A 24,272-nucleotide genomic window follows, 5' to 3' on the forward strand; every position below is an offset into this window, starting at 1 on the left:
TCTTGGACACTTTTTCTGTATAGTTGACTACGACTAAAAAACTAAAAAAATGGTTTTGGTAGGTATAGACTTGAAGGAGAGAGAGTATGGTCTTGACTTCTGTAAATGATCATAGAAAAAATCTTTAAAATATAATTTGCAAGTTGTTCACATGAATTTTTCCCACAAAGAATTTTGAGGAGTGCCTATTTTTTCTTTCTTTCTTGGCCAAAATCAATACCTATTCCAGAAACATGTATTCTTGTCTTATTGTATAATCCTCAAGATTAGTTAATACACCTAATCACGTGGGATTCTCAAGGTACAATGCAGAGCTTAGGAATTGGGCTAGTTTTAATTCGGCCTCATTATTGGAACATTTCTTATTTTAAATCAAGCAATTGTTATATTTATCTGTTTTTATTATTATTACTAGTTGAAAATGAGACACCTTGTGTCTCTATTTTTATTTCAAAAAAAGAAGAAGTAATTAAAGAAAATAGTGGTAGTAGTTTTTGTTAGAGAAGTGACAACAGTTATATCTTAAAAGTTTATGAAAAAAAGTAAAAATAGTTGTATATATATATATTAAAGAATAATTTAGAAATAAAAGACATCTACACCAAAAAGGATAATTACCTTTATTTATAGTTATAGATACATTCTTTTATTTTGATTTTCCAAAAATACCCTTCCTAAAATATCCATCAAGTTCAATCAAATTATTTCCCTACTAGTATAGATGGCTTGATGGGTTGGATTAACCCATATTTAAGCAAAATTTATGAATTTCAATCACTACTAGAAAAACCTAATTTTACGACACACATTCTACATTGGTCCTACAAAACCGTTGTTGAATAATATGCGGTGATAAATTTGTAATTATGTTTTAAAAAATGACGACGGTGGTGAGTAACCCGTCTTCGTACGGATGTTACAACGACAGGTCTAGTTTTGACCGTCGTTGAAATGAGAAATCCACAACATTTGTGGATAACCACCGTCGTGGTCTGGGAATTCGATTAAAAAGCATCCTCACGCCCATCAAGTCATTCGCAGACCCTACCCTCTAGAGATTATCTCAGATTCCGTCCTCTCGTCGGTCCTCCGCCCTCGTTGGTTTTTGCGCCGCTGTGTAAACGCGTTGCAATGCAGTGTAAACACACTGTACCCTCTAGAGATTATCTAACCCTAGCTACCCCTCCGCAGTTTACGCGTTTACTCTTCCCTCGACAGACATACGTGGTGATTATTCCCTCGACAGGTTTGCTCTCTAGCTACCTAACTATTATAGTTTGTTATGTTCTCAAATGGTGCTTTATTGGTTTTGTTCACCCAATTAGGTTAATTTTAGCTTTATGTCAAATGCATAACATCATCAAAAATTGGTGTGGAAACAACAAAGTATAGATGCATTCATTTCTAGTCTGCAAATCTGTAGTGTCTTATTAGTATGATGTTTTTTTTCTTTTGAAAAAAAAAATATAGAAAAATGTCTCCATCGCTACATGGTTTTGGGTATACAAGGCAAAATGTTGGGGGTATAATGCCATTGGTAAATTTGCAGACTTTTACAAGTGTTTGACATATAAGGAAATTGTAGGCCATATGTATTTCTCCTTTGTAAAGGCTATTGTCGGTTCATACTTCAAACTCTTTCAAAGCATTTTATACCTTTTGAATCATTAAGTTAATTTCAGCTGCTTGAAGTTTTCATAGTTACTTGTATTCTATTCATGTTATTACATGTCTCCTTTTAGTTTGTTCAATTGCAAATAATCCTAAATGACATTGCCCTCCAATTATAGTAAAGGCATTTTCTTAAGTTGAGAGACAACCCTTATGCATTTCCTTCATTAGTTTGCTTCAGTTACATTTTTACTTCAAAATATTTGATATATATATATATATATATATATATATATATATATATATATATATATATATATATATATATATATATATATGTTGTATGTTGCATAATGGGTTTTGTAGTAGCTACGACAACAACATTTGATAGAGGACTAGGAAGCTACAAAGGGCTTATTATGCATGTGTAATTTTTTGTTGGTTTAGTTGGTCCTTTTATTGGGACTTTGTAATTGACTTCTTAGTTTTGTTAGTTAACGGCTGTTTAGCTTGTTGGGCTCTTGTGCCAAATGGACCTTTTTAGTTAGGAATATTAATATGATGCTCTAAACATTTTGTAAAGATAGATTTCGATGAAATTTGAGATTAGCCTTTGGGATAAGTGAGAGTTTTGTCTTGGTTCTTGGATTGGAACCTTTTTATTCTTATCTCTTCTGTTATGATATTTCTTAACCCTTTTGATTCCATTTATTGAGATTTTGATGCTGAAATTTGTGATCCATGCTAATGAAGTCAATGATTAAGTAGGTCTATATTAGAAGAAAATGGGATGGGCCACAACTTAGAGATCCCTAACTGGCCCAATAATTAGTTAGAGAAGTTGTTAATCATTTAGTCTTACTGTTGTATTCTAACAGTTAGGGAAAAGGGGGCTAGTTGAGATTGTTGGTGACATAACAATTAGAATTAAGTATACTGCAAATCTCTAGTGTCTTATTAGTGTGTCCATCCATTAAATTAAGAAATACGCAATTTGTAGAGAAAATTCTAAATCACAGTTGAAAAGAATTGTAGTTAACTTGTGAAACTGAATTTGGTAATCTTGATCTTCCACCAACTAAACTCTGAAGCTACCTCAACATTTGAGGGAGGATATGGTGGGGCAACCAAACACTAACACTACACAGTCAAATATTCAGCTCACCAAAATGAAAACTTTGTACATATACATTATCTTTGGTTTTCTTGAAGCACTATAACTCAACCAAACTCTTTCCAAATCCCACACACTTGTAGAAACACAAGAGTGCACCTAGTCAAGTCCCTTGTCCAAAGTCCAAACTTTCAAACCCCATTTGCATAATTACAAAGCCTATGTTGTTGGCTTCTTTATTAGCTTAAAAACTAGCATATATGTTGTTGGAATGTAGTGTAGGGTAAATATCCCATTTTCAATTTCTAATTTGATGAAGTTTGTATTAATCCTTATGTGCTTCATCGTTTATCTTATCATGTTGAATTGTACTGTAAACTACGTAGATAGTTGACTTGCTATCACTAAAGAGCTCCATAGGTTCTTGAATTAGAATAATTAAATCATCAAGTAACCTATTCATCTAGATCAATTCCCAAACACCTTGAGCGTTTATTGTATATTCTGCCTCTACACTGCTCTTAGCCATTACAGTTTGTTTCTTTCTCCAAGTTGCCAAATTTGCCTTCACCTTTGTACAATACCCTATGGTAGACTTTGTATCCTCAAATAAACTAATGTTTGTATACAACTCAACACCTCGTTCTTCATGCTTTCTAAAATAGTATACCTTTTGCAAATGGTACCTTTTTAGATGGTAGAGAATTTGACATACAACATCAAGGTATTCCTTTCTTGGAGAGTACATGAATTGACTTACTACTCTAATATTGTAGGCAATGTCTGGTCTAGTAAGAGACAACAGATAAGTAAATCAGTTAATCTACAAGGCCTTGATACCTGCCCTTTTCAACAAATGGATCATCCATAGTGATGTTGTGCTTCTACTTTTGGACCATGGGAGTTCTGTAGGTATGCTTCCTAGTTTCCCTATTTCTTTAAGCAAATCAAGAGTGTACTTCGTTTGGGAGATGAAAATACCCTTCCTGCTTCTGGTCACTTCCATCCCAGGAAAGTGTTGTAGCTGCCCAAGGTCTTTAACTACGAATTCTGACTATAGACATTATTATTGTTCCATCCTTCAATTCCTAGGAGTAGTTTCATATAAACTTTCTCTTCTAACTTCCCGTTCAAGAAATCATTTTTTACATCCACTTGGTATAGTCTCTAATACAAGTTTGCTACAGGAGAAATTGGGATCTAATTTGGTATACCATGGCAAACGTTTCCTCATAATCTATACCATGAGTTTTGGTATAGTCTTGGGCAACTAGTCTTGTAATTATCTATTTTTCCTTCTGCACTCATCTTTGTGCTAAAAATCCATCTGCATCCAAAAACCCGCTTTCCTTTTCGAAAGAGTAATTTCCCAAGTCTTATTTTCATTTAGTTCATCCATTTCCTTTAGAACAACAACTCTCTAGTTCTGATCTTTTAGATCTTCATAAACTGAGTTAGGAATCTATATATGGTCTAGTTCTGTAACTAAAGATTTGTAACTTGGAGACAGGTTAGAATATGAAAGATAACTTGATATAGGATGTTGTGTTCACCTCCTAACTCCTTAGAGCAATGAGCAGATCAAGATCATCAATTATATATCATTACCACTTCTGTTACTTTTGGGGTTTTCTTCATATTTGGCTCCATATATGGAGATTGAATTTGCAAAGGAACACAAGATCTCCTGCTGAAAACTTCTGGAAAAAATTGAAATTTCCCTTGACTTGTTTCTTGTGTGAGAGATAATGGGAAGATCAAGATCATCAATTGTATCAATACCTTCTTTGTTACTTTTTATGACTTTCTCCCAATTTGGCTCTGTATATGGTGATTGAATTTTCAATAGAACATGAGATCTCATGTTGAAAACTTTGGGAAAAAATGAAATTCACCTTGGAGTTTTTTTTTTAATTCTCCCCCTTGACTTGTTTTTGTGTAGGTTCATGTTTTGATTGGGTAGAATTTTCTGGATCTTTGAGTTCTTCTCTTTGCATTGAGGTAGATATAGGAATATAGGAAGAGAGATGGGAGGATGAGATTTGATTATGGATGAGCTTAGATTATGCTTTCCCCCTGGTAGAGTGATTATTAGAGTTTTGAATAAGAAGCTGGATAGAAGGAGTAAGAGGCCAATGAATATTTTTTTTGGGGTGCTACATCTGTTAGCCATGGGGCTGCACCTGGTTTTCATTTATGAAGAATCAACTTTGATACCATATTAACAGAGAATGAAGAAAATGAGTTCATCTGTGTATTATTTCATATGAGCAAAGATACATTATATTGAAGAAGGAAGAAAACCAAAAGGAAATAATAAATAAGATGTTCTTATAATTTACTAGGAATCTCAAAATTACAGGAATGAAATAAAATTAGACTAGTTGACTGTAATCCTCCTTCCAATGAATGAGATACCTTGATTAGTTGATTTCCAATAGCTACTTTAGGGACTGGATACAAATCTTTAAGAAGTTACTGATATTGGATGTTAATTATGTAATGTAGGATTCAATTTCAAATGGAATCCCTGTGAAAGATTTTGGACATGGCCATCTTGATCGTAATCTAACATGAGTTTTGTGCTTTATTCATTAATATTTTGTTTTCATCCATAAGAAAATTATTTTTGATGGTAATCTTTACTGAACAGATATGCAAAGGATCTTGTCAACATTCTGTATGCTGAAAATGGACCTGATTTTGGAGCTGCCAGTGATGGTATGTGAGACCAATGCAGTAGCCAACTTTTTGTTAAGATTTTAGCTATTTTTTTAACACACACACATATAGTGCTCCTTGGCACAACAATATTGTTTCTGCCTTGTGGCCCAGGGGTTATGGGTCCACATCTTGGAAATGCTATGTTGTCCTTTTATATGTATAGCTATTTATGTTGAGCTAATTCTTAGTTTACTGATACAATTGTGATCCAGCTGTATGTTTTTGGTATTTACCTTGATTTTATAAGACTAATTGTTGATTAACACTGTAGAGGAAATAATTTAATGTCTTAATGTCATTAATTTTTTTCTTAAAAAAAGTTGTTTGTTTGCAGATATTCTAGTAAAAAATTTCTTTCTTGTTGAACTGGTTTAACAATAGCCATTGTTTGTAGATGTTGATTTTAGTTTCTTTGCTTCATTTTGCCATTTTTTGCTCTGCCCGGTTATACTTGGAAAACCAAAATTGATGTCATTCTTTTACCCTGTTTTGAAGTAGTAATTCAATTATTTCATTTTGTGTCCAGTTCTTCTCTGTTTTAAGATTCTTCATGCTTTGCAACTTTAGTCTATTTTTGATTCATTTCCTATCCTGCTTTATATATATATGTTTTATAGTTTTGTAAGAAAATCTTGTCGATCAATATTTGTGTCAATGTGGTGCAAGAAACGTAACATAGGACAATGGAATGCTTAGGATTTATACGTGTTTGGTTCAGCTTATTTTGGAAAAATAATCACTATTTATTTAGGATTTAATAGGTTTACTTTAGGTGTTTTTATTGACAGGTTTTTAAGGGTTACTTGGTGTTGAAAACTTTGGGAAAAAATGAAATTCACCTTTGAGTTTTTTTTTTAATTCTCCCCCTTGACCTGGTATGGTAGAATCTTCGTTAACATAGTTACTTGGCGGTGTGATAGTACTTAAGATGAAATTATAAACCCTTGGTCAAGAGTAATGTAACACTTCTTATACTTCTGTCTCAGTTGTTTCTAGGAACATGCCATGGTTGTTTTTCAATCATTATGTGTATAATAAGGCCCTTCTAAAATTTAATTCAAAGGTTTACTATTGGCAAGCTGATGATGTTTTTTTAATGAATAGACAACACAATCAAAGTACCAAGAATAGACACACCCTCTATCCTTCATTGCCTTGCACTATGCACACTTCATTTGTTATAACCTAAGGCCCTTTATTAATTTCGTTGCTTCCACTCTTATGTTTTTTTTCCAAACAACTTCAATCGAAGTTGAATTACTGAGAATGTGTTTGAATCTCTGAGAATGTGTTTTTTGGTTTTAGGTACTACCTTGACATAAAAACTTTCGAAGTAAATTCTTGTCCCACATACTTAGGACTTCAATCTAGACTGCTTTGTTTGGTTTGCTACTACTTTGATCCCAGTTGTAGCTGTTGTTATTGACCGTATTTTTGAGGTATGTATCTGTTTTACTCACAACAATGATAATTGCATGGTTCTTTATATATGATGTGATGTAATATATAATGAATTATGAGCATTGTGAGTGAATCTTAGTTTCCCGTTTGAGATTCTATACAACGATTAATATGGAAAATTTGCATTAATCGATGTATTGAATCTTGAATTGTCCATTTGGACAGTTTGGGAAGACTCATTTTTTATAGTAGATTAATACGTATAGGTTAATTTCCTTTTCTTAAATTTGTCAAGATTTCGGTATAGTTCATTTCATTTTGTTCTCTGAGTGCATACTTGAATGTGGTGGATGATGATATGTCACCGCTTTCATCTCGTGTACTTGGAGACTTAGACGAAATGCTGCCAAAATTTTGAAAAATTTAGAAAAGACAATTAACTTGTAGTATTGAATCTACTATAAAAAGAAAATCTTCCTGAATAGGATAAGGCCACACCTTTAATGAAAAAAGTGAGGTTTACATTGTAGAAGCAAAGCTTCATGGTGAATCAAAGGTGATTCAAAGATATTTTGATGATAACAATGATGATAACAAAAGATGATGACAAAGGTGATGACTAAAAGCTCAAAGATCAATCAAAGAACAACTCAAGTGACTCAAAGATCAATCAAAGAACAACTCAAGTGAATCAAGAACAATTCAAGAGTTCAAGATAAGAATCAAGAAGAATTGAAGAGTCAAGAAGAAAGCTAAGAGTCAAGAATCAAGATTCAAGGTTCAAGATCTCAAAAATCAAGATCAAGATTCAAGACTCAAGATTCAAGAATCAAGAGAAGGCTTAATCAAGATAAGTATAAAAAGTTTTTCTCAAAAATTGAGTAGCACATGATTTTTCTCAAAACATGTTTACCAAAGAGTTTTTACTTTCTGGTAATCGATTACCAGTAGTAAAATTGTTTTGAAAAAGTTTTCAAATTGAATTTACAATGTTCCAATTAATTTCAAAAAGCTGTAATCGATTACAATGTTTTGGTAATCGATTACCAGTCCCTTTGAACGTTGAAATTCAAATTCAAATGTGAAGAGTCACATCTTTTCACATAAAAGCCTTGTGTAACCGATTACACTGATTTGGTAATCGATTACCTGTGACTGTTTCTGAATAAATCAAAAGATGTAACTCTTCATAAAGGTTTTTTATCTTTTCAAATTGGTTTTAAGTTTTTCTAAAAGTTATAACTCTTCTAAATGGTTGTCTTGACCAGACATGAAGAGTCTATAAAAGCAAGGCTTTGTTTTGCATTTCAAGAATCTTGAACACTTATTCATACAATCATTTACAAGCCTTGAATCTCTTTGAACGTCTTCTTCTTCTTTGTACCAAAAGTTTTCTGATGTTTTCTGGTTTTCCAAACCTTAAAAACTTGTCCTATTCATCTTTTTTATTCTCTTCTCCCTTTGCCAATAAGAATTCGCCAAGGACTAACCGCCTAAATGCTTTTTGTGTCTCTCTTCTCCCTTTTCCAAAAGAACAAAGGACTAACCGCCTGAATTCTTTTGTGTCTCCCTTCTCCCTTGTCAAAGAATTCAAAACGACACAGTATGAGAATTCTTTTGATTCTTCCCATTCCCTAATACAAAAGTGTTCAAAGGACTAACTGCTTGAGAATTCTTTTGTATCCCCATTCACAAAGTATCAAAGGTTTAACAACCTGAGATCTTTGTCTTAACACATTGGAGGGTACATCCTTTGTGGTACAAGTAGAGGGTACATCTACTTGGGTTTGACTGAGAACAAGAGAGGGTACATCTCTTGTGGATCAGTTCTAGTGGAGGGTACATCCACTAGGGTTTCAAAGAGAACAAGGGAGGGTACATCCCTTGTGGATCTTTGCTTGTAAAAGGATTTTTACAAGGTTGAAAGAAATCTCAAGGACCACAGGTCGCTTGGGGACTGGATGTAGGCACGGGTTGTTGCCGAACCAGTATAAAAACTCTTGTGTGTTTGTTTCCTTCTTCCCTACTCTTTTACTTTCCGCTGTGCATTTAATTTCCACTTTTACTTTCTGTTAAGTTTCTCTTCTACTCCTCATTCTCTTAACAATTTAGTAAAAGCCTTAGAAGATTAATTTTTTAATTAGTAAAGGTTTAGGAATAATTAATTCAACCCCCCTTCTTAATTATTCTGAGACCACTCGATCCAACATACATGCATGTTAGATAACTTGATAAATTCTTACAGCAATGGGAAAACATGGATCGAAGTTAGATGAAAGTATCACGCATTAGCGATGAGTATGGGAATGGGGTTGAAGAATTCCTCTATTTTACTGAACAGAATGCACCATGTTTGCTTGGAAATTTTTTTTGTCCATGTATGAAATGTGGAAATGGTAGACACCAGTCGATAAATGACATAAGGTCATATCTAATATGCCACGGGATCATTCCAAATTACACAAAGTGGATATGGTATGAGGAATTTCCAGACAAGTCATCAGTCTCTCACACTGAGTCGGTCAATATTTTCTTGGGCTGTCGAATAGAAGACATGATTAGCGACCTAAGGCAGGACGATTTTTAGCAAGCACATGCACATTTGTATGAGAAAATAGAGAATGATTCAAAGAAGCCTTTGTATTCTGGGTGCACAGCTTTCACAAGGTTGTCTGCGGTGTTAGCTTTGGTTAACTTGAAGGCACGATTTGGTTGGAGTGACAAGAGCTTTACCGAATTGCTTGTGTTATTGAAGAAATTGCTTCCTGAAGATAACACATTGCCGAAGAATCAATAGGAGGCAAGGAAGATATTATGTCCAGTGGGAATGGAGTACCACAAAATTCATGCATGTCAAAATAATTGCATATTGTATAGAAATCAGTTTGCAGAAATACGTAGTTGCCCAACATGTGGTGTATCACGCTACAAGGTTAACAACCATGAATCAAGTGATGATGCAACCACAAATAACAGTTGTCCAACAAAGGTTTGTTGGTATCTTCCAATAATAACAAGGTTTAAGCAATTGTTTGCTAATGGACATGATGCAAAACAATTGATGTGGCATGTTGAAGGCAAAAAAACTGGTGGATTGCTCCGACATCCGGCTGATAGTTCGCAATGGAAGGCATTTGATTCTTTGTATCTTGATTTTGGGAATGAGGCAAGAAATCTAAGGCTTGGTCTTGCTTCGGATGGAATGAATCCATTTGGTAACTTAAGCAGCAATCACAGTGCATGACCTGTTTTGCTAATGATTTACAACCTTCCTCCTTGGTTGTGCATGAAGCGAAAGTACATAATACTTTGCATGATGATAACAGGTCCAAGACAGACAGGGAATGATATTGACGTCTACTTGACTTTGTTGATCGAAGACCTGACAAAATTGTGGGAACACAGGGTAGATGTGTGGGATGGGAATCTGCGGGAGACCTTAAGGCTGCGTGCAATGGTTTTTTGTACCATTAATGACTATCCAACATATGGAAATTTAAGTGTCTATAGTGTCAAAGGCCATCACGCATGTCCTATATGTGAGAAAAATATGAGCTTCTTCCAACTAAAACATGGAAAGAAAACAATATACACAAGGCATCGAAGATTTCTCAAACATTATCATCCATATCGATGATTGAAGAAAGCTTTTAATGGATCTCCAGAAAATGAAACTGTGCCCAAACCATTAAATGGCAAAGAAGTTTATGATCATGTGAAGGACATCATAACTATCTTTGGGAAGATACAAAAAAAATCTGCAACTGAGACAAACATATGGAAGAAAAGGTTCATATTCTTTGATCTTCCTTACTGGTCTGACCTTGATGTTAGACATTGTATAGACGTGATGCATGTGGAGAAAAATGTTTGTGATAGTTTAATTGACACCCTTCTTAACATTAAAGGCAAGACAAAGGATGGTTTGAAGTGTTGTCAAGACTTGGTTGAGATGGCTATGCGAGAGCAGTTGCATCCAATATCACAAGGTCCGCGAACGTATCTATCCCCGGCATGTCACACAATGTTAACAAACGAGAAGAGGAGTTTTTGTCATTGTCTGCGGAATTTCAAAGTCCCACAAGGATACTCTTCAAATATCAAGAGCCTTGTATCCATTAATGATTTGAAATTGGTTGGCTTGAAATCTCATGATTGTCATGTATTAATTCGGGGAATCTTGCGTGAGAAAGTTCGGGTTGCCATAACTCATCTATGCTTTGTTTTTAATGCTATCTATAACAAAGTCAATGACCTTGGAAGATTGGATGAATTGGAGAATGAGGCTGCCATTGTCCTTTGTCAAATGGAGATGTACTTTCCTTCATCATTTTTGACATAATGGTTCACTTAATTGTTCATCTAGTGACGGAGATCCGGTTGTGTGGTCCTATTTTTTTTATAGTGGATACATCCAGTCGAGCGGTACATGAAGGTGTTAAAGGGGTATACCAAGAATCAACACCGACCAGAAGCTTCAATTGTTGAAAGGTATGTTGCTGAAGAATGTATCGAGTTTTGCTCCTAGTACATTGAAGGTGGTAAATCTGTCGGGCTTCCTGAAACTCGTCATGGTAGGACACTGGGGGGTAAGGGTACACGAGGATACAATGTTGTCACAATGACTCGTCGTGAGATCTCACAAGCGCATCTATATATATTAAATATATAGCAGAGATCATTCCATACATTGATGCTTACAAAAAAAAGGTCACATCAATGAACCCAAAAATGAACATGATGAGGGTTTTGCAAGAGCACAATATTTGTTGATGACGATGCTTCCAAAACATTACGATTGTTAGCTGTTGGGCCAAATCTAAATGTACCGACTTGGAAAAGGTATGATATAAATAATTATTCCTTCAACACCGAGTCCCAAGATGACAAAAGCTTGATGCAAAACAGTGGTGTGACTGTTGATGCTGATTCCAATCACTTTTGTAGTGCATCAGACAACAATCCCATTCGAGCATCCATGCCTTACTTTGGAGTGATTGAACAAATCTGGGAGCTTGACTATACTGAATTTAGAGTGCCTGTGTTTAAGTGTAAGTGGGTCAATACCAATACCGGTGTCCACCAAGATGAATTGGGATTTACCTTAATAGACCTCAATAAGATGGCTTACATGGACGAACCTTTCATTATGGCCCAACAAGCAAGACAAGTGTTTTACGTCGAAGATCCTTGCGATTCAAGATATTCAGTGATTCTACAAGGAAGACTGAGTGGTTTAAATGATGCACATGATGGTTCAACGCTTGACATTTGTGAGACACCACCTTTTTTGACAAGAATGCCTAATATCAATGAGTCACACTACATTGATGATGTACACGTAAATTGTAATGATCATGATGAAGGACAATGGGAGAACATTGATACGTAACTAATTCTTAGGAAGGACATGTAAAAACCTTATTCCTTTTGTGTTTTGTAATTTATTAATGTTCATATTTCCATTTATGTAAGTACATAAAATTTGTACGTCGTTGTTTATAACATATTTGTTTTATTTTCACAGGGTCATGGGAACACCACCACCATCCCCTCCGCAGTCAGATGTTTAGTTAGAGGGTATGTCTAGGAATACTAGACAATCCAAACAGCTAAGGAGGTAGACTTTACGAGCCTTGCATCAGCCAAGACCAACTGTAAACATCGATGCCACAACTGGTCAAGGATCGAGCCCACATAAAGAGAAATTCCACAGCTGTTTAGGGGTCATAGCTAGAGAAAAAATTCCAATTCTACATAACAACTAGAAAGATGTACCAGACTCGCTAAAGGACCTAGTATGAGATGACATTTTGGTAAGTCACATTATCATTGAGTAGTATTTTATTTATCTCGTACAAAAATTGAATGCTTTGAAATTATGCAACTAAAACAAAACAATTTGTAATGTAGGCGAAATTTGAGATCCTAGAAGCGGCGAATGCAAAGAAAAAGGTGATGTCCACCATGGCCACTAGATGGAGGCAATTTAAATCAACCCTGACCACTAAATATGTCTATGCTAACTTTGAGGGACAAAATAAACATGATCCTTCGGTAAAATATGGCCTAGATACATAAACTTGGGAGGAATTTGCCGTAAGCCGCAAAACCCCTAACTGGCAGGTTAGATGTTCATGAGTTTGATTTTTAGTGTGTATTTGTCATTATAAAGGCAAGTTAATTTGTTTGATTCGAATAATATTTGCTAGATGACAAGGAATCAAGAAGAAGATGCAGGAGATCCAAAACTACAATGACTGCCCCCATTTACTTTCTCGTGGGGGGTATGATTTGCTTGAAAAGAAGATATTGGACGAGAAAATGAAGAAAAGACAACATGAAGCAATGATGACTGAGAATACACCACACCTTGAAGACCCCCTATCTCCCATTGAAAGACATGTTAAGTGGAAGTTGGCACGCACAAAGCGATATGGGCAGATGACATCTCAGGCGGCACAAGAAATATTTGATAAAATTGTGAGTTGGTTGTTCAATTTTTATTACAATTATTTGAATTTTGGATTAATTGTTTGTTTGTGTTTTACATATAATTAGTATTACTTGTTATTTAATCAACAATTATACCTAAATTTGTTGTGTGTTTATTTTGTGCTTCATGAATGACTCATTGGAAGAACAGACGACATAGGGTACGTTTGTCCCACATGGTCATGACGACATACTTAACATTGCCATTGGGCGACTGGATCATGGAGGTCCTGTTCATGCAATAGCCTTTGGGGTCACAATAAGTCAATACTATGGAAGGACATCACGTGCCTCTAGTAGCTCATCCACATCCATCAGCCAACAACAGTTGGTTGAAATCATAGGAAGCCTTAAGGAAGAATGGAGGAATGAATTTAAAGAAGAAAACAAATGAAGTCTATAGATATTGAAACAAGAGTTGAAGGAACAAATCATAATTGAGTTGTCGCAAAGGGGATCACAGTTCTCAACACCTATTAAGGGAGATATACATGTGTTAGGTGCACGAGTGAGAACAAAGGGGAGCAATGTTGAAACTGCTGTCAACCCATCTGGGGAAGAACATGTTGCTTATGTGATACTGACTATGGGGTTGTAAGTCCATCGTCAAGATGCTACAAAGTTGGTGGCCTTGGGAAAAATATATGACAGAGCCCCTACCATACACAGTGTGGCTTATGCAGATGATGTCGTAAGGGTTAGTGTTGATAAAGTTATTAACGGTGACGCTGAAGTCCCATTGTCGACATCAGAAATTAAGTATGTTAGGTAGGCCCTTGACACATTCATTGCATGGCCAACACTCCTTGTAAAACTGGTATCAAATGAGGTATTTTAGTTTTTCTATTTTCCAAATGTATACATACGTACATTTATAAAAATTACTTACTAACATTAGCTTAATTATTGGTTTCCTTAATGATATAGGTTTCAGCCATTGCTCCAAATAAAGTGACTGAAGATGTTCAACCAGTGAATGATGTTGCTGTAGATGACCCCTTGGGTGAGTTGATAAAGAGCCTGGTTGACATTTATGAGAAGACTGTTCAGTTGGTGTGGGATGTTAGTAAATTTGGAATTCCAAATGTAGATGCATCCTTGTTCGTAACATGTGTTTATGTCAACAAAATAATATCAGACGTACAATGTTGGAACATAGCTATACTACAGTTGTGGACCATGTAAGTAAAATTAATGTCGTTGACTATTAAATCCATATTGGTGCGCTATATACATGATGTTAACTGAATTTTTGAAATGTTCAAAATAGGTATATGGATGAATGGAGCAATAGCTTGGGTCATGGATCGGTGTATGGATTCCTTGAGCCGCAGTCAATACTCAATGCAAAGGATAGATGTGGCTAATGTCAAGATTACATCAAGAAATGGCTTAAGGAATCTCATTGAGAGGTGTATCTAGGAGCTTATTTGAATTAGTAAGTAAAATATATTTATGGTATCCCTGTAAAGGATGTTTGTGTTATTCATGCATCACTGTTGTGTCAATTGCAAGGCCCATTGGCAGCTGGTTGTTTTGTGTCCTACAAACAATATTGTTGTGTGGTTTTGTTCATTGCGTAAAAAGCCAGTTGTTCAAATAAAAGCTGCAATTAACAAGTTAAGTAACATATTTTAAGTCATTCAATGTATTTTAAACATGGGTACTTAAATAGTGTTGTCCACATTAGCTTACGATTTTAATCTTTCCATGCAGTGCATTTAAGACATTAAAGACCACTTGTGACGGGAAAATTGATCAAAGTACACCCTAGTGGATTGAAGTGAAGGTTAGTCATACAATTAAACAATGTTTGCAAATGATAATGTTATTAAATATCTGAATCGCTAAATGAATTATCCCGTTCAATGTAGAGTCACGTTCAAAGCGGAGGCTATGAGTGTGGCTATTATGTCATGCATTGGATGTGGAACATAATCAGAGGGGAGTTGAAGACTGATTGGACCATGGTAAATTTTCTATCCCCAAAAGGTTGACAGGAAATCTTAATTTTTTATTCCTTTTTTACTATAAAATCTCTAATTACTTGTTTTTTATAATGTGTAGTGGTTTGGTGATGGCACGCCACTAGACATCGAGACCATGACAACATTACAGAAAAAATGGGCAGCATGCTTTTTAAGAGTTAGAAGCATCGAATGTAGAAAGCTTTAGATGACATGCCAACAACCACTTTGGTGTTTTTCATGTATTTGTTTAAGTTTTAGAAACAATTTTACTGCTGTAATGACTATTATTTGCGGGGAAAATAGATATTTGTTCATTTCATTTTGGTATGCACTCAAACATTGAGACAATGCATTGTATTTGCATTCGGTATTTGCGTGGGTAGGATATGTGTTTGTTGTGCAACCAAGCTGCCCATTTTTGCAGGTCTTTGCAAAGGTGTGGATTTCAAAACTGCTAATGATTCAAAAACTTTAGAATATTCATTATGAGGTGTGGAGTCATCATGGGCAAGTGTAATGTTGTAAAGTGTAAGGCCCCTTAAAAAGGTAACTAATAATCATTTTTGCTTTTGTTTTGAATTTTTCATTGTTGGTGCCTAAATGTGTTTCTTCATTAGTACTCGAGTCTACAATGTGTACACAGGCATTGGTTACATCAGGTGATGTGGAGCATGAGGCAACAATTTCCAACAAGCCTTTCATAACTACAAATCTCGTAGTCACCGATATTAAGATACGTAATGTTGACCCAATGGACGGTGTATTATTGATTGTTAATATTCTTTGATCTTATAATCTTATATGTTGACAAGCTTTTATTTGTATTGTATCTTATAATTTGTTTTTGCTTTTATCTATCAATGACCAGATTGGAATAGGCCATATGGTCTGCCAGCAGTTTGGGGGAATCAATGGAATTTGATTTTATACCAGTAGTTTGGTTTAAAGTCTGCATTCGAAGTCTATGACATCATCATAATGTCTTCCACATCACCATTTCCATATAACCTATACCTCACAACTAGAAATGGCAAGAAAACCCGTACCCGTGGGTACCCGTTTGAATATGTTCTGACTTTGACAGGTAATACCCGAGTTGATCGGGTATGGGTTTGGGTTCAGGTTTTCCCCGATAACCAAAATCGGGTACGGGTGTGAGTATGAGATTACTACATTCGAAATCTATAGATTTTTTGCATAATTTAATCAAAAGGCCTGAAATTTTTATTACTAGTTAATTTTATTTTAGAATTTTTATATAATTTAATATTCCTTTCTTAACGATTTTTGTAGACACATGCGCTATAATAAATTTATTGATATATAAGTAGTTAAAAATAAATGTTTAACAATCAATTTATTTTTTCTAAAATCAAATTTTTAATATTTTCTTTACCAAAAAATATTTTTCTAATTTGAATTTAGTACGGCACGGGTGTAACATCCTGGAAATTTCTACCCGGAGTTTACGGAAACGATGTATTTTGAATGATTATATATATATATATATAAGTATTGTTCCGTGTATATGTATAGATATGTTCTTGGTAGAAATAGGAATAGTGGGGGCAAGATATGCGGGCTGGACTAATTAAGGGAGAGAAATCCATAACTGGGAGGTTATGGGTTAATTCCTAATTAATTAGTTAAAAATCATCGTTTTGCGTGTAACTTAAAATTTAACGAAACCAACCTCTGAACCACGCTCGGGGTTTTATTCTGAGCGTTTTGATATATATATTGTTTGCTTTCGAAAACTGGCCCCGACGGACGCAGAGAAACGCGAGAAACTGGAATCAGAGAAACGGCACGCAAACCGAGGCAGGATTTTAGCGTTTCAAAGGTCAGATTTTTTCTCACTTTTGTGACTGAGTATGGGTCACAGTCAAAAAGAGAAAGTGGGCCCTTTTTGCTCCAATCAAATAGGGACATGTGGCGGAGCTTGAATAAAATAATAAAAAAAGAGGAAAACCCTTTTTATTTAAAAACCACAAAGCTTTTCTCTCTCTTCACTCAGCCCCCACACTTTTTCAGACAGCTCTCTCTCTCCCTCACGTTGCCATTTTCTCCTCCCTCATTCTCCATTGAAACCCCAACAAAGCTCCAACCTTTGGTACTAATTTCTGCTCCAAATCGCGAAAGGAGGGCATTTTCGGGGTCGTGAAGTGCGTGGCTACGAGTGAGACTTCGAAAATTCAGGTTTGGGTGGACTTCTTTCTCTCTTAAATTTCGTGGGTATGGGGTTTTGGGAGATATGATGGGTGGTTTTATCAGTTTTCTGCTGTGTGATGATTATTTGTGAAGGAACTTGTTGAAGGCTTGTTGAAATTGCCATGTTTGGATGAGCTAGACATACCCATTCTGTTTTAGGGTTTTGTGATGATGTTTATATGCTGAAATTGCCTATGGAAACTGTTAGAGATGAAGGGTAGAGTTAACCTAGGGTTAGGAAGTGAGAATGTGGTGTTATGAGTGGAAAAAGAGTGAGACTTTGAGAGTTGGAAGGCTAAGTCTGAATTCTGTGGTAAATGGAGGTTAAAGTGAGTTAATACTAGCTTGAAATGTCATTTAGAACATGTGAGAAAGGTTAGGCTGTGCTAGAGGGAAAAACAAATGACCAAAGTGAACCAAGAGCCATTTCTAGGGCAAAAATTGGGTGTTGAAGAGTCAAATTTTGATTCGGTGGAAATTTAGGTGTAAATCCAGTTTGAGCAAGTTTAGATTGATGTTATAGACTTGTGTGAGGTGAGAGTTTGCTCCAAATTAACCCCATTCTCAATTTCACTTTTCAAACCTTGAAAATCCATTAAAATGAGGAGTTTTGGACACCTAGATTTTGTGTTGTTGTGGTTTAAAGCTTGGCTTTGGTTTAGACATGTTTGATACATGATTTGAGACTTGTAGGATTTGATTTGAGAAAGATTGGATGAGGGGAAGTGTGATTTTCGAAATCTGCACTTATGCAGAATTTTGCTGTCAAATAGGTGCAGCAGGATGTTAGCTTGGTGCAGAAAATGCTTGTGTGTGGTTGGCTGTGGAAAGTCTAGTGCAGAATGAGTTCTGGATGTTTGCTAGTAGATCCCAACGGTCACAATGTAGGCTTATGCACTATAGACTTCCAGTAAAATTTTGGAGTCGATCCAACGGTTAACGAATTGGATCGAAGGAATTGTTACTGGGGTCTTTGAGTGAGAAAAGCTGTGATTTTGGTTGGTGTTTGAGCAGAGTTTTCTGCCTTTGCTCTGTTTTGCTTGGCTGTGATAGCTTGTGCTGTTTGAATGTTGTTTTGCTTGGATGTTGTGGAAGCTTGGGAGGATTGATGGGGACCCGGTGTTGAGAGAAACGAGGATATGGGCTACGTGGGAGTACGTGAGCTCAGTTGGAGGTGGGCAACAGGGGATGGTGGGTTTATGCGCGCATTGTGGATGTGGAAAACTTGTTGTGCACCATCGCCCGACCGCCACCTAGTACCACATGTGATGGGTACCCCATAATCCTACAAGCTTGAGATGAGGAAGTGTTGAAGGGTGAAACTTCCTGCTTTTATTGTTGACCACAGAGTGGTACCTGGAGATATGTCGCGGGGGTCAGGAGACCTTGGGGACGTCAGGTGGGGTGCTATTGCCCAAAACCAAGCTTGACCAATCCCGACCCAACCCGGGCATAGTCGGTCAGTGAGAACCTGTGATGTACCTAAGCAGGCGAGCTCCTGGCAGTCAACAGATAAAAGGAACAAAGACCACAAAGCAAGGAGGCTTGTGGTGGCTGGCCAGCTGTGAATTTTGTGTAATATGTGGATTGTGGCCTCTGGTAATCGATTACCAAGGGTGGGTAATCGATTACAAGGCTTAAAATTGAAGACAGGAGGCTAAGATGGTCTCTGGTAATCGATTACCACGGGGTGTAATCGATTACCAGGCTTGAAAACGAGGTCAGGAAGCTAGGGAAGCCTCTGGTAATCGATTACCAAGGGGTGTAATCGATTACCAGGCTTAAAAAGGGAACTGGGAGATGGTGGAAGCCTCTGGTAATTGATTACCAGCCTGTGTAATCGATTACACAGAGGAATGGGTCACTGGTAATCGATTACCAGGCATGTGTAATTGATTACACAGTGCATTATTGCATATTTCATGTCCTGAGGCTGTGTAATTCAAGTTTAGCCTCTGGTAATCGATTACCAAGGCTGTGTAATCGATTACCAGAGATGGAAAGCCTTAAAATACCCCTTTTACTTGCATGTAGTGGTTATGAGACAAATGGTGTGCAGTGCAGTTAGATTCTTGTGAAAGAGTCTACCCCTTTCTCTTCTTTCTTGTAGATCGTGATGGCGGCGCAGCTAATCCGTGATCGAGTAGAGATGGAGTGCCTAGAGGGAGCTTGGGAGACCCTCGAAGGCAACACGAGGTGCCGATTTCGGGGCACCATTCGATTCACGGCTACTTCTTTGGTGCATCCAGATGAACCTGCACGGACGCTTCAGCGCACGGTGGAGTGGATACTACCCACGCCTACACCATATCGTCTAGTGGAGCCCGTCCAAGTGATCGAGGTAACGTCATCCGAGGAAGACCCCGAGGAGGATCTGGAGGAGCTACCTCCTGAGCTTGCTGTGGATGCCCTTGACTTTCTAGAGGGTGATGAGGATCCACTTCTTGAGGTGGATTCTCCCGAGGAAGTCATGTCGGCATTTGAGGCAGACTCTACGGAGGATAGTGGCCCGGGGGAAATGGCGATCAGCGGAGGCTCTTCGTCCTAGTGGACAACTTTTTGGATTCGTTTTGTATATTTTTTTAGGGTGGGTGTATCTAGGACTGACTGTTAGGTTTACTCTTTTGTTTTGTATGGGTAGACTTGATGTATAGGAATTTGATTATTGTATACATGTGGCTGAAGCCACCAATATGGACACCTTTGCTCTGGTTGACACTGTATTTTGTAAAACTCCCATATTTTGAACAGCCTTAAATGATGAATGTATTTATGATCAATCTTGTTACTCGAAAAGAAAGCATTTGCAACTTTATTTGTAAAAGAGTTTACTGACCGTATTTTATTCTTTTATTTTCATGTGACGACCTAAAGTAATGGCTGGTACATTCTTCCTTTTGAAACAGCAAAATAGTTTAGAGATTATGAGTGGTAAGAAAGAAATGACTCCGAATAGAGTTGTGAACTGGCCATTCAGGACTCTGTAGTGAGGATTTTCCTTCTAAACCTAGTTATGGTGAAAAGAGAAAGATATGAAAAGGAAAAAGAAGAAAAAAAAATTTACCATGGTTTTTGTTATTTAAATTATTACTATTAAACCAGTCATTAATTTAGGGATGCCACAAATGGTGGTATCAGAGCAAAAGTTGGATTCTAGTGAACCTGTTATGGTCTTGCTGTGTGAATGTTGTGTATCTCTGAAACTTGGGAGTAGGTTTCGGGGAGTGACGTTAAGTCACACATTGTGTGTATTTCTGCTTTCTTGTCTTGAGCATGGATGTGTGACTGATTCATAGGGTTGTTGTGTGTATAAGTATGTATAAGGAGAAAGGTGTTGTTATAACTGTCATAGCCGGTGTGGTACACTCTCTCATTAGGATTTCTTGGGTGCTAATAGTTTCCCTACACGATAGGTATGGCAGGACGTGGTAGGGATCAGAACCGTGATGTCCTTGACCGCATCACCGCTGTGCTGGAAACTCTAGTGCAGGAACGTGATGTGGAGCCGGCAGAGTATCGGGGACTCATGGCTTTCCGTAAGAACCACCCGCCAAAGTTCAGTGGAGACTATGATCCGGAAGGTGCTAGGTTATGGTTAGCTGAGACGGAAAAGATTTTCGAGGCGATGTGTTGCCTTGAGGAGCATAAGGTTCTTTATGCGACATTTATGCTCCAAGGAGAGGCCGAGAATTGGTGGAAGTTCGTGAAGCCTTCATTTGTTGCACCTGGAGGCGTAATTCCTTGGAATGCCTTCAAGGACAAATTCCTGGAGAATTACTTCCCGCGAGATCTCAGGAAGCGGAAGGCGAGGGAATTTCTGGATTTGAAGCAAGGAAACATGTCTGTTGGGGAGTACACGGCTAAGTTTAATGAGCTTCTGCAGTATTGGCCTCAATACCAAGATGCTCGGAATGAGGAAGATTTATGTGCTCAGTTTGAGAATGGGCTTCGGTTGGAGATCCAACAGGCGGTTAGTTATATGCAGATTACGGATTTTAATCAGTTGGTGACAAAGTGCAGGATTTTTGAGGACAAGATGAAGGAGAGGCAAGCTAGAGGTGTTGGAGGACCTCAGAGAAACCATCCTTTTAGGGGGAATAGTAATAAGAGGATGAAGTCGTATGCTAGCAACAAGGGGAAACAACCTATGGCTACCTCCAACATCAGCTAGTCAAGGGGAACTGGGGTACAATGCTTTCAGTGTGGAGGACCGCATCTTAAGAGGAATTGCCCACAGCTTCAGCAGACACAGGAGAGCCGTTGCTATGTTTGTGGCAAGGTGGGCCATTATGCTCGGGAATGTAGGGTGACAAGGAGACCAACAGTGACGGCCAATTCTAACACCGTCAATCGTGGACCCACTAATTCCACAAGGAGCGGTAATGTTAGCAACAACAACATTAGTGGTGGAAGACCAAAAGTACCCTCTCGGGTGTTTGCTATGAGTGGTTCAGAAGCGGCTGCCTCCGACGATTTGATACGGGGTAAGTGTTTGATTGCTGATAAACTACTAGATGTACTTTATGATTCAGGTGCCACACATTCTTTCATATCTCATGCATGTGTAGAGAGGTTGGGGTTATGTGCGATGGAGTTACCATATGATATGGTGGTGTCTACTCCGACAAGCGAGCCTGTAACCACCTCTCGGGTGTGTTCGAAGTGTCCCATGATTGTTGAGGGTCGATCTTTTATGGCGGACTTGATTTGCCTACCTTTAGCTCACCTAGATGTGATCTTGGGGATGGATTGGTTATCTACTAACCATATCTTTCTAGACTGTAAGGAGAAGATGCTAGTGTAGGTGGAGATGTAGTTCCAAGTGAATCTTTGAAAGGGGATGCAGCCAACGAAGGAACGGAGGATGTTCGAACTTACATGGTGTTGTTCTCTATGTATGTGGAAGAGGGCCCTGAAGTTAGTAGTATACCGGTAGTGGCAGAATTTTCGGAAGTTTTTCCTGATGATATTTGTGAATTGCCACCTGAGAGAGAAGTGGAATTCATTATTGACTTGGTGCCTGGGGCGAATCCAGTGTCGATTGCGCCTTATAGAATGTCTCCGGTGGAACTAGCAGAGGTGAAGGCACAAGTGCAGGATCTTTTGAGCAAACAATTTGTTCGTCCAAGCGCCTCACCGTGGGGAGCGCCGGTCTTGTTGGTTAAAAAGAAGGATGGCAGTATGAGGATGTGTGTAGACTACCGGCAGTTAAACAAGGTCACTATCAACCTTAATCGGGTACGGGTATGGGGAGATGTTGGGGAGTCGGAGTCGGGGATTGGGGAGACAATACCCGTTCCTGCCCTACCTCATTGCCATGTCTACTCACAGCCACACTTACCCTTGAAGTATGTTCAAAAGTTTAATAAACTTCATGAAGCAACCTTAATTTTAGGTGCTTTTTAGGATAACCAATCAGTTCATGTGGTTATGGAGCTGTGTGCTGGTGGTGAACTTTTTGACAGGATTATTGCCAAGGGCCACTACAGTGAAAGGGCTACTGCTTCAATATGTAGCCAGGTTGTTAAGCTTGTTAACACCTGCCATTTTATGGGTGTCATTCATGGGATCTCAAGCCAGAGAATTTCTTGCTATCTAGTAAGGATGATAAGGGACTTCTCAAGGCCATAGATTTTGGCTTGTCAGTCTTCATTGAAGAAGGTGAATTTTGTTATCCATTTGTTGGCCTTTTGCTATCAATTTTTAATTGTTGTGTGGATTCCTGAAAGATAAGTATGTGAACTGTAGCATACTTGTGAATAAACTTCTAATGTTTTTGAGGAAAATTTTGTACAATTTCCATCCAGAACTTTTTCTTTTTTGTAGGGAATTGGACGCAAAAGTCATGTAAGATTGAAAATAATTTTTCTAATAAGTTCTAATAGTGCATTGCCAATGCTTGACATCAGTGGCTTGATTGTTAAGACTTGCAAAGTTTTAGAAGCTTTTAATTTGTTTCATGGAATTGTTTTTGTCTCAAGATCTTGATTTGAATAAACTTCTGCCAACTAATTTTTTAAAGGTTTATGTCCTTTTTCTTTTTCACCATATGTATGCATGCAATTTATCACATTTCACTAGATGGACATCTTTGCCACTCAATCTGTGCCCTGATTTATGAATTAAATTTTCTGCAAGTATGGAGATGGAAATTGTAAAGTGATGGTTTGTTAGAAAGGTTTATCTACTGTTAATTTAAAGTGAATTAAGTTTATGAAATTGAAGATTGATAAACCTCGCTTACTTATTTTACACATTCTCACTTGTGTAAAATATACTAAATTTTTTTACTTCACAGGAAAGGTGTATTGAGATATAGTTGGCAGTGCTTACTATGTTGCTCCAGAAGTTCTACATCGTAGCCATGGGAAGGAAGCAAATATATGGAGTGCGGGAGTTATATTATATATCTTACTTAGTGGTGTACCTCCATTTTGGGCAGGTAAACTCTAACTTTGATATGTTGATAATAGGATAATTTCCTTGTATTAGAGGTTAGCTTCCCCCTGTTTTACAGTTGACTAATTTCTTATAAAATATGTGTTGTAGAGACGGAAAAGGGAATATTTGATGCCATATTGCAAGGTCATATTGATTTTGAAAGTATTCCATGACCAAGCATATCAAACAGTGCTAAGGACCTTGTTGGCAAAATGCTTATAAAGGATCCAAAGAAACACATTATTGCTGTTCAGGTTCTAGGTGGGCGACTTTTATTGTGTTTTCTCCTCATTGAAACTTATTAA

General features: G+C 37.2%; 1 long non-coding RNA gene across 2 annotated transcripts; it reads left to right on the forward strand.

Annotated features, from left to right (window-relative positions):
* Positions 1 to 12,368: 12,368 nt before the first annotated feature.
* LOC114406429 lies at positions 12,369 to 16,185 on the forward strand. 2 transcript variants are annotated; one of them, XR_003665419.1, is made up of 9 exons: positions 12,369 to 12,666; positions 12,764 to 12,976; positions 13,071 to 14,174; positions 14,273 to 14,526; positions 14,616 to 14,783; positions 14,861 to 14,964; positions 15,062 to 15,134; positions 15,220 to 15,315; positions 15,413 to 16,185. It is a non-coding gene; the product is annotated as an uncharacterized LOC114406429 (long non-coding RNA). The 2 variants fall into 2 exon arrangements; XR_003665420.1 differs by lacking the exon at positions 14,861 to 14,964.
* The last annotated feature ends 8,087 nt before the right edge of the window (positions 16,186 to 24,272 follow it).

The sequence above is a fragment of the Glycine soja genome, chromosome 3 (genome assembly GCF_004193775.1).
Source record: "Glycine soja cultivar W05 chromosome 3, ASM419377v2, whole genome shotgun sequence".
In the NCBI taxonomy this organism is placed as follows: Eukaryota; Viridiplantae; Streptophyta; class Magnoliopsida; order Fabales; family Fabaceae; genus Glycine; species Glycine soja.